The sequence below is a fragment of the Bombina bombina genome, chromosome 2 (assembly GCF_027579735.1).
Source record: "Bombina bombina isolate aBomBom1 chromosome 2, aBomBom1.pri, whole genome shotgun sequence".
Classification (NCBI taxonomy): Eukaryota; Metazoa; Chordata; class Amphibia; order Anura; family Bombinatoridae; genus Bombina; species Bombina bombina.
The window spans coordinates 659,471,186-659,483,377 of NC_069500.1; positions in this window are offsets into that span (position 1 = coordinate 659,471,186).

A 12,192-nucleotide genomic window follows, 5' to 3' on the forward strand; every position below is an offset into this window, starting at 1 on the left:
ATAAAAAAATGCCCTACCCTATTCTAAATAATTAAAGTTCAAAGCTCTTTTACCTTACCAGCCCTGAACAGGGCCCTTTGCGGGGCATGCCCCAAGAAATACAGCTCTTTTGCCTGTAAAAAAAACATACAATACCCCCCCCCCAACATTACAACCCACCACCCACATACCCCTAATCTAACCCAAACCCCCCACTACTACACTAAGCTCCTGAAGATCTTCCTACCTTATCTTCACCATACCAGGTTCACCGATCCGTCCTGAAGAGCTCCTCCGATGTCCTGATCCAAGCCCAAGCGGGGGGCTGAAGAGGTCCATGATCCGGATGAAGTCTTCATCCAAGCGGGAGCTGAAGAGGTCCATGATCCGGATGAAGTCTTCTATCAACGGCATCTTCAATCTTCTTTCTTCCGGATCCATCTTGCAGACCTCTGACGTGGAACATCCTGCTGGCCCGACGGACTAACGACAAATGACGGTTCCTTTAAGGGATGTCATCCAAGATGGCGTCCCTCGAATTCCGATTGGCTGATAGGATTCTATCAGCCAATCGGAATTAAGGTAGGAATATTCTGATTGGCTGATGGAATCAGCCAATCAGATTCAAGTTCAATCCGATTGGCTGATTCAATCAGCCAATCAGATTGAGCTCGCAATCTATTGGCTGTTCCGATCAGCCAATAGTATGCGAGCTCAATCTGATTGGCTGATCGGATCAGCCAATCGGATTGAACTTGATTCTGATTGGCTGATTCCATCAGCCAATCAGAATTTTCTTACCTTAATTCCGATTGGCTGATAGAATCCTATCAGCCAATCGGCATTCGAGGGACGCCATCTTGGATGACGTCCCTTAAAGGAACCGTCATTCGTTGGGAAGTCGTTGGTGAAGATGGATGTTCTGCGTCGGCGGGATGAACATGGATCCAGAAGAAAGAAGATTGAAGATGCCGCTTGATAGAAGACTTCAGCCCGATCATGGACCTCTTCAGCTCCCGCTTGGATCAAGACTTCAGCCCGATCATGGACCTCTTCAGCTCCCGCTTGGATGAAGACTTCAGTCGGATCATGGACAACTTCAGCCCCCCGCTTGGGCTTGGATCAAGACATCGGAGGAGCTCTTCTGGATCGATCGGTGAACCCGGCGTGGTGAAAACAAGGTAGGGAGATCTTCAGGGGCTTAGTGTTAGATTTATTTAAGAGGGGTTTGGGTTAGATTAGGGGTATGTGGGTGGTGGGTTGTAATGTTGGGGTGGGTATTGTATGTTTTTTTTTTACAGGCAAAAGAGCTGAATTCTTTGGGGCATGCCCCGCAAAGGGCCCTTTTCAGGGCTGGTAAGGTAAAAGAGCTTTTCTATTTTAATTTTAGAATAGGGTAGGGCATTTTTTTATTTTGGGAGTCTGTGTTATTTTATTAGGGGGCTTAGAGTAGGTGTAATTAGTTTAAAATTGTTGTAATATTTTTCTAATGTTTGTAAAAAAAAAAATTATTTTCTGTAACTTAGTTCTTTTTTATTTTTGTACTTTAGTTAGTTTATTTAATTGTATTTATTTGTAGGTATTGTATTTAATTAATTTATTGATAGTGTAGTGTTAGGTTTAATTGTAATTTAGGTTAGTATTTATTTTACAGGTAATTTTGTAATCATTTTAACTAGGTAGCTATTAAATAGTTATTAACTATTTAATAGCTATTGTACCTGGTTAAAATAAATACAAAGTTGCCTGTAAAATAAATATTAATCCTAAAATAGCTACAATGTAATTATTATTTATATTGTAGCTATATTAGAGTTTATTTTACAGGTAAAAATTATATTTAACTTAGGGGGGTGTTAGGGTTAGGGTTAGAATTAGCTTTAGGGGTTAAAATATTTATTAGAGTAGCGGTGAGCTCCGGTCAGCAGATTAGGGGTTAATGCTTGAAGTTAGGTGTCGGCGATGTTAGGGAGGGCAGATTAGGGGTTAATACTATGTATTATAGGGTTATTGATGCGGGAGTGAGGCGAATTAGGGGTTAATACATTTATTATAGTAGCGGTGCGGTCCTGTCGGCAGATTAGGGGTTAATAATTGTAGGTAGGTGGCGACGTTCGGGGTGGCAGATTAGGGGTTAATAAAAATTATGTAGGTGTCTGCGGTATTAGGGGCAGCAGATTAGGGGTACATAGGGATAACGTAGGTGGTGGCGGTGTACGGAGCGGCAGATTAGGGGTTAAAAAATTTAAATGGAGTGGCGGCGATGTGGGGGGACCTTGGTTTTTGGGTACATAGGTAGTTTATAGGTGTTAGTGTACTTTAGAGCACAGTAGTTAAGAGCTTTATAAACCGGCGTTAGCCCAGAAAGCTCTTAACTACTGACTTATTTCTGCGGCTGGAGTTTTGTCGTTAGATTTCTAACGCTCACTTCAGCCAAGACTCTAAATACCGGCGTTAGAAAGATCCCATTGAAAAGATAGGATACGCAAATGGCGTAGGGGGATCTGCGGTATGGAAAAGTCGCGGCTGCAAAGTGAGCGTTAGACCCTTTCCTGACTGACTCCGAATACCAGCGGGTGGTAAAAACCAGCGTTAGGAGCCTTTAACGCTGGTTTTGACGGCTACCGCCAAACTCTAAATCTAGGCCTTAATTATTTTAGATAATCAGACAGATTACGAGTTTTGCGTTATGGCTGGCTCACTAATAAGTTATTTTCACCTCTCACCTTTCATAGCGCTGCTATTACAAGTTTGCAAAAAAACGGCTTGTGCGGACGATATGGTGGCATTGAGCTCCCCACCTCACCCAAATACAAGCTGTGTTTTGACGTGCTCATGCACAATTTCCCCATAGACATCAATGGGGAGAGCTGGCTAAAAAAAAGGATAACACCTACGATTGCAGAGCATAAAGCTTCGTAACGCAGTCCCATTGATATCTATGGGGAAAAAAATGTATGTTTAAACCTAACACCCTAACATAAACCCTGAGTCTAAACACCCCTAATCTGCTGCCCCCGACATCGCCGACACCTACATTACACTTATGAAACCCTAATCTGCCACCCCCAATGTCGCTGCCACCTACATAAATTTATTAACCCCTAATCTGACACCCCAATGTCGCTGCTACCATCAAAATGTATTAACCCCTAATCTGCTGCCCCCAATGTCGCCGCCACCTACATAAATTTATTAACCCCTAATCTGTCGTCCCTAATGTCGCCACCACCTACATAAATTTATTAACTCCTAATCTGCCATCCCCAATGTCGCCGCCTCCCACATCACTAGCACTAAATAAATATATTAACCCCTAACGTAACCCTAAATCTAACCCTAACCCTAACGTAACCCTAACACCCCCCCAACTTTAATATAATTAAAATAATTCTAAATAAAACTTACTATTAATAACTAACTAATTCCTATTTAAAACAAAATACTTATCTGTAAAGTAAACCTTAAGCTAGCTACAATATAACTAATAGTTACATTGTAGCTATCTTAGGTTTTATTTTTATTTCACAGCTAAATTTGTATTTATTTTAACTAGGTAGACTAGTTAGCAAATAGTTATTAACTATTTACTAGCTACCTAGTTAAAATAAATACAAAGTTACCTGTAAAATAAAACCTAACCTGAGTTACACTAACACCTAACATTAATCTGCCAGCTTCGATGAGGACTTCTGCCCGCTTAGATGAAGACTTCTGCCGCCTGGATGAGGGTGGATGTCCGGTCTTTAAAAACTGTAAGTGGATCATCGGGGGTTAGTGTTAGGTTTTTAAGGGTTAATTGGGTGGGTTTTATTTTTTTTATTTTTTTTAAAACAAATCTTTATTGAGATTCAAACAAACATACAAAAGTTGCAGACAGCAAAGAAATATGCATACAACAAAGTATTGGACAGACTGGCTGAGTTTGTCTGAAGGTACAAGTGTCATATTGTCTTTCCAATGTTTCTTAACGTTGATTTTAAGGAGGTCCATATGATACATTCCTGCCTCTGCTGTTGTTGTTAATAGAGTTGCTTTGTTTTATCATTTTATTGGTTTTGGGTCTGGATAATATCGGTTGAGTCTACTAATAGCTTTACATGGAATATATGAGAATCAGATGATATTAAAAGAGGGGAGGGGTGGGAGGGATGGGGAGGGATGGGGGTGATGGGTGTTAAGGGGGAGAAAGAAGGAGTGTGTGTGTGGGCTAGAGATTTAGTTTTACACGGTCTGTGAGGGTACAGAGAAGGCCTGGAGTGTTATGGGCCTACTTTTCAGTCTTATATTTCTTTTATTCAGCTAATGGGATTTCCTTCCCATGTCATCAGCATGAGTTTGTGTCTGTCGGGTAGGCCTATTTTGAGGTAATGGTACCTTTCTAGTTGTAGCTGTGTTGAGACTAGTAATTTCTACTCCATCAGAGTGGGGGTTGAGTCGGTTTTCCATTTTTGGGGGATTAAGGCTTTGGTGCTGTTCAGCATTACCGTAAGGAGAGCTCTATCGTGTGTGTTGGTAAATTTTGGAAGGTCATGGTATAGCAAGGTTACTGGGTTCGGGTGGGTTGTTGTTCCTAGTTTTTGATTGATCTCATCAAAGATCTCTCTCCAGTAATCTCCTAGTTTGGGGCAATCCCACCAAATGTGTAGCATGGTGCCTATTTGGTCGCATCCTCTCCAGCATCTGTCTGTTGATTTGGGGTATATTTTTTTTATTCTATGGGGAGTGAGGTACCACCTGCTCATGAATTTAAATTGGGTTTCTTGTGTTTTAGCAGATACCGAGCATTTCTTGGTGGCCTCAAATATTTTAGCTCAATCTTCGAGTTCCAATTCTAGCCCTAGCTCACTATGCCAGCTCTTCACGTATGTGGGGAGGTTATTGGAGTCAGCGTTCTGTAGCATGTTATATAGGATTGAGATGAGGTGGTTAGGTGGGTTGTTTTGTGTACATAGGGTTTCGAATGGAGTGAGAGGCCTGAGGAGCGAAGGTCTATGTCTGTGTGTGGAGATGTAGTGATATAGTTGTGCACAGTGGAACCAGGATGAAAAAGTAGCAGGGTCCCATTCCTCAAGCTCTGCATGAGTTTTGAGCTTGTTTCGGTTGATGGCGTTGTATATGGCTAGTCTGTTTAGGGGTAATTTGCTTGTTGTACCTCTTGTTAGTGCTTGGGGGCCTATGAGTGAGTTGTTGCGAATTGATACCAGGGGCGAGACTGGGGTTGTGACGGTGCTCTGTGTAGCAGCAATAGCGTCCCATGTAGCTAAAGTTTCTTTCAGGAGTGGGTATTGTAGTATTTGAGGTGGACGCAGTCTTTGTGGGGTCCACAACAAGGAGCCCACATTGTGACATTTGAGTATGTCAGAGTCCAGTCCTATCCATGCCTTATGCGTCAAATTTTGACTCCACTCAACAGCTCGTTGAAGTGTAATAGCTTGTCTGTAGAGGTGTAGGTTGGGTAGGCCCACTCCCCCTCTCGTCCTTGGTTTGTGTATCGTAGTCCTATTGATTCTAGGTTTAATACCCTGCCATGTGTATTTTTCTATAGCTTGCTGTATATGCTGGATGTGTGGGGTGGCTGGGGGAATTGGGATGGTTTGTAGTAAGTACAGCACTCTGGGGAGGATGTTCATCTTAACTATGTTAATACGGCCTAACCAGGAGATGTGCTTTTTTTTCCAGCTGGACAGGTCTGCTGTAATTTCTTTTTTTAGTTTTTTATAATTAATGTCCACCAGGTCTGACAGAGAGGAAGTGATGGTGATGCCTAAGTAGCGGATCTCTCTCCCTACCACTTTTATAGGGCAGCTATTTTTAATGGTGTTAAAAGTCTCACCTGGTTCAGTGATGTTGAGAAGTTCAGACTTATTGAGGTTTAAGTGAAAGTTAGAAACCAGGCCGTATTGGTTGAATTCTTTTAGTGCTTCGGGTAGGGAGTGTATTGTGTTGGTTAGGGTGAGTAGGATATCATCTGCGTACATGGCTAGTTTGTGGGTTGTAGATTGAATTTGAAGGCCTTTAATTAGGGGGTTATTACGTATTTTGCAAGCTAGAGGTTCTATGGAGATAGCGAATAGGATTGGTGAAAGTGGGCATCCCTGTCTAGTTCCATTGGTTATTTTAAATGGTTCTGATAGTACTCCGTTGACATGTGCTCTGGCATTTGGTGATGAGTATAGGGATAGGATCATATTTTTGAATTTTGGGCCTATGTTCATTTTATCTAGAGTGGAGAGCATGAAGGACCAGTTTACATGGTCGAATGCCTTCTCGGCGTCTGGGACAGAGGAGTATATGTGTTATGGGCATGAGATATGAGTTGTAAAATTTTTAGTGTATTGTCTCTCGCCTCTCTATTTGGGACAAATCCGACTTGGTCAGTAGAGATAAGTTGGGGTAGGAATTTGTTAAGTCTGTTCGCAATTAGTTTAGCTAGAATTTTAATATCTGAATTAAGTAGGGAAATTGGGCGGAAATTTTCAGGTTTTGTGGGTGGCTTGCCGGGTTTCGGGACTACTAATATATGTGCTTCCAACATTGTACTAGGGAGAGAGGCCACCCCGGCAGTAGAATTAAAGATAGCTAGGAGATGTGGGGCAAGAATATTGGCGAAGGTTTTATAATATTTAGATCCTAGCTCATCCGGGCCAGGACTTTTCCCTGTAGGTAGGTCTCTGATAGTGTTTAGGATTTCTGTGAGTTTGAAGGGTTCCTCGAGAGAGGACTTTTCTTCATCAGACAATGATGAGGTTACTACTCTATCCAAGTATCGCTGGGGATCAGACTCACTAGGTGTGTGGGCAGTGGGTCTATCGATGCCTGATGTAGTAGAGTGTAGGTTATTTAGAATGTTATAGTATTTCCTAAAGGTCTTGGCTATATTTTTGGCATCATGGTGTTTTCTGCCTTGTGTGTCTGCTATCTCATGGATAAAGTAATTAAGTTTACGACGAGTAATGGCGCGAGCCAGTGACTTCCCTGCTTTATTGTTTTGGTCATAAAACACTTGTTTCATGAGAAGGGCTTTCCTTTGGTGTTCCTCTTGTAAGTGATTTAAGAGGTTTTTTTTTGCCTGATCTAACTCAGCCAGTAGGGGAGTATTTAGAGGGTCTTGTTTGTGTGAGGATTCTATCTGTGAGAGCTCGGAGAGTAGTGTATTTAGTTTTGTTCTTCTCATCCTTGTCTGTGTAGCTCTTAATTTAATGAGTTCCCCCCTGAGAACGCATTTGTGCACCTCCCAAATGGTCGTCAAGGGCAGATTGTCAGTTGTATTTAGCTGGAAGTATTCTTGTAGTAATTTATTAATTTCAGTTTGGGTAGTTGTGTTATTTATCAGTGTGTCATCCAGCCTCCACACCAAGGAAGAGGCCAGCATGTCCGGCCATTGTAGGGTGCAAGACACCGGGGCATGATCAGACCAGTTAATTTGGTGGATAGTACTATCCAACACAAGAGTTAAGCCTATTGTATCTGTAAAGACAATTCTTGAATATTTGTTGTGTGGGTGGGAGAAGAATGTGTAGTCTTTGGAGTTAGGGTGAGTTAAGTGCCAAGTGTCATGGATCTTTAAATCTCTCAGAAGAGATCAGATCACTTTGAGTGTTTTAGAAGTGGTGCTGGAGGAGCCATCTGATGTATCTATGCTTGGGTTTAGGGCCACATTAAAATCTCCCCCCACTATGAGAGTGCCTTTCTGTATTTCCAAAATCTTTTGCTTAATTTTCCTAAAGAAGGGAGCTTGAAGTGTGTTTGGGGAGTAGAGGTTAACTAAGGTCACCGGGTTGTTGTATAACAAACCCGTGACCATTATGTAGCGACCTTCCGGGTCCTTCTCTGTCTGGGTGTGTTGAAATGGAGTTCTAGCATGGACAAGTATGCCAACTCCATTCTTCTTGCATGTATTTGAAGCAAAAAATGCTTGTGTATAGTGTTTTTGAAACCACTTGGGCTCATGACCCCTCTTAAAGTGCGGAGGATGATGTCTCCTCTTAATTTCTGGAGATCTCTTAAAACTATGGACCGTTTGCCTGGGTTGTTTAGTCCCTTCACATTTATTGTAATTAGTTCTATTCCTCTTGAGGTGTTCCTATTGATAGGAGCCTGCATTTTAATTCTTTCTCTTTTAATAATGGGAAGGAAATGTGAAGGGAAGGGAGGGTATAGTTTGGGGGGGAGGGGGGTAGGTTAGAATAGAGGGAGGAAAGTAATAGGTGAGAGGGTGATATCCTTGATATTTATAACAATCAATCAAGCAAATCAATAACAATGCAAGAATATGTAGTTTCGGTAATAACAGTTATTCACCAATAACAATGCAATAATTCAACAAAATAAGAAAAGATACACTAGGGGTAGTATCCCTAGTCTAAAACCTATGACTAGTGTGATTGTGTGTAGTATGTGTTGGTTATGTGTGCAGGTGTTGGATGTAAAATTGACGGCAAGGATTTTTTTTTTTGTGTTGAGTGTTTTGCTCAGGGGAGTATGAATATAATGTATGTTTTGCGAGTGTGGTGTCAATGTGTCTATGCTTGCTTGTGTGCGTGTGCCTCTTGCTCCTATTCTATTATGATGGTTGTATAGCCTCTTAGGGTGCTAGAGTCATGTGTGCCTATCTAATTCTCTATGTGAGTGTAAATGACATTCCACAACAGGTGTACATTGATAACTGCGGAACTTTGTGATAAACAATCAATAAACATTAGGTAAATATTCTGCATTCCATATTACCCTTCAGTTGAAAAAGTGGATCATATTCACCATAAGTCTCAGTTCTCTTAAGTGATATCAACTGCATGGTTGAAGGAGCAAGGTGCCATTACAAATAGTTCCAGGTTGGTAAAATGTTCACTGTGAGTCTTCATCTGTGGTTTAATGTTCTGTAGAGGTGTTCTCCTGTAGGTGCGCAATTGATGGGGGTAATTGAATGTTCAGGCCCAGGTTGTGGTTGAAGGTTGCCAGGTCAGGTATGGTGCGAAAGATAGATGTATTGTTGTCCTTGGTGGCAATAATGCAAGTGGGGAATCCCCAGCGGTATGGGATTTCTTTCTCTCTGAGCACCGTCGTGATGAATTTTAAGTCCCTGCGTTTCTGCAGGGTAGTAGGGCAGAGGTCTGAGTAGATCTGTATATCTGTACCAGCATGAGTGAGTGGGGTGTTGGTCCTTGCACCCTTCAATATCTCTTCTTTGTCTCTGAATGAGAGAAGCTTCACAATTACATCCCTTGGGGGGGCTTTATTGGAGGGTCTGGGGCGGAGAGCCCTGTGTGCTCTCTCAATTGGGATTTCAGGAGTGGAAGGGGCATTCTTTGCTGTGCGGAAGAGGCTCTGTAGATAGCCTGTGATGGCAGATGGGGAGACTGATTCAGGGATCCCACGGATTCTGATGTTGTTGCACCGGCTCCTATTTTCTAGGTCCTCTACACGGTCCATAAGATTTTGTATCATGTCTGCTGTAGTTGGGTGTTCTCTCCTTGGGTGTGGAGGTCAGTATTATGTTTTTGGGTGATTTCTTCCAATTTTTGCACCCTATTTTCCACCCCTTTAATATCTTGTTTAAGTTCCACAAATAAGTCTTTTACCTCTTGCATAGCAATTTTTATGTCTTCTTTTGAAGATAAAAGTTTGATGTCTTGTTTTGTGACATATTCAGATAGGTCTGGATTTGTGGGTATGCTCTGCATTTCTGTGATTTGTTGATCTCTTATTTGAGTGTCTCTGGGGAAGATTATGGGGGGTTCGGCTGGTTTCAGGTAGTTGTTCATTGTTGATAATTTATTATCTTTAATTAGCTTATGGAGTTTCTTATTTGGCATCACAGGATGTGTTAATGTGATTCCTTTTATAACAAAAATGGTGTTTCTCCCTGCTTTTATGCCTTCAATATGCAGCAGTGATAGATTTGTGGGGTTTTAAATAGTAAAGTTCCTATGTATCTACCTCTTTTTTTTTTTTCCTATTCCCCCAAGGTAGTGGTTAATTGGTGTTGTTAGGATGATGTGAAGGAGAATGCTTTTGGGTTATCGATGGCCTTATTTTCAGCGTTGTTGCTATGTTTATTTGCAGCAGGTTCAAGCTTGTCAGGCCTTGTGGGTGCTGTGTTGCGTGGCCTTTGTAAAATCCTAGGACTTTAATATGCTGCGGGTATGATTGCCGAATGTCCCCCTGTTATATTACCCCCTTTATTCCTGTGTAGCAGTGAGATTTGTGCGGGGGATATTTAGGTCAGGCTCTGTCTCTCTCAGTACCGCGTGTAAAGAAAGTGCGGTGTACCGGTACTCACTTAGTTTCCTCCGTGATCGCGGCTCTGTGTGGCGTTATGAAGGGGTTAGGCTGAGGTATTAAGCCGCTGGGTCCGGTTGTTTGATCCGTTGTCAGGAGACTTGCTGGGTGCGTGTGTTGTCGGGTTTGCGGCGGTACTTTAGAAAGGCACCAGTGATCTCGGGAGAGACGATCGTTGTAGGCTGCTTGGAAATACCCCCCTGAGCATTGGGAAAGTTACTTTATATTGCATATGGGTAGTCTCTTAGTTGCCATCGCTTTTTAGGTGCAGAAGTATGTAGTTTAATTGCACTTTTTAGGCGGTTTTTCGACTTAGGGCTTCAGAACTCTACTCAGATGCAGCCATATTCCAGTGCGGCTAGGCTCCGCCCCCGGGTGGGTTTTATTTTTTAACTTAGGGTTTTGGGCAATGTAAAAGATCTAAATGCCCTTTTAAAGGCAATGCCCATCCAAATGCCCTTTTCAGGGCTATGATTAGCTTAGGTTTATTTAGATAGGATTTTATTTGCGGGGTTTGGTTGTGTGGGTGGTGGGTTTTACTGTTGGGGGGTTGTTTGTATTTTTTTTACAGGTAAATTAGCTGATTTCTTTGGGGCAATGCCCTTTTAAGCCTTTTAAGGGCCATTGGCAGTTTAGTGTAGGCTAGGGGTTTTTTATTTTTGGGGGGACTTTTTTTATTTTGATAGGGCTATTAGATTAGGAGTAATTCATTTTTATTTTTCATAATTTCTTTTTTTAATTTTGTGTAATTTAGTGGGTCTTTTTTTGTAATTTAGATAAATGTATTTTGTTAATTTAATTTATTTAATTTTATTGTAATGTTAGGTGTTAGTGTAACTCAGGTTAGGTTTTATTTTACAGGTAACTTTGCATTTATTTTAACTAGGTAGCTAGTAAATAGTTAATAACTATTTACTAACTAGTCTACCTAGTTAAAATACATACAAACTTAGCTGTGAAATAAAAATAAAACCTAAGATAGCTACAATGTAACTATTAGTTATATTGTAGCTAGCTTAGGGTTTATTTTACAGGTAAGTATTTAGTTTTAAATAGGAATTAGTTAGTTATTAATAGTAGGTTTTATTTAGATTTATTTTAATTATATTTAAGTTAGGGGGTGTTAGTTTTAGGGTTAGGGGTTAATAGGTTTATTATAGCGGCGGAGTGGGCAGATGGCAGATTAGGGGTTAATTATATTTAAATAGTGTTTATGATGCGGGATGGCGGCAGTTTAGGGGTTAATCATTTTATTATAGTGGCGACGATGTCGGGGAGCGGCGGAATAGGGGTTAATAATTTTTTTAAGTGGCGGCGATGCCCGGAGCGGCAGATTAAGGGTTAATTATTTTATTTGATTATTTGCGATGCGGGAAGGCCTCAGTTTAGGGGTTAATAGATAGTTTATGGGTGTTAGTGTACTTTTTAACACTTTAGTTATGAGTTTTATGTTACTACTAACTTTAGATGGCGGTACAAATCTTGTCGTATAGGGCGTACCGCTCACTTTTTGGCCTCACAGCAAAACTCGTAATACCGGTGCTATGGGAGTCCCATTGAAAAAGGACTTTTTTAAAAGTGCGGTACTGACGTTGCGTGACGGCCAACAAAGTGTGCGGTACACCTCTACTTGCAAGACTTGTAATTGCGGCGTTAAGGAAAAAGCAGTGTTATGAAGCATAAAGCTGCTTTTTAGAAAATAATTAGAAAGGAGCGCCACAAGTAGGCAAGGTCTTGAAGGATAGAGAGTTAGGTATAATGTTAGACCACAAGTAGGAGTGGCACTATATACTTAGTATAATACTATTGATGAACCACAGAGGTGGTTATGGTACTATCATATGCGTGGATGAAATCGGTATATGTATAGCACAGATCTAAGCAAGTGTATCCCAGCACTTAATTCAAATTACCTTGATACTAAAGTAGATG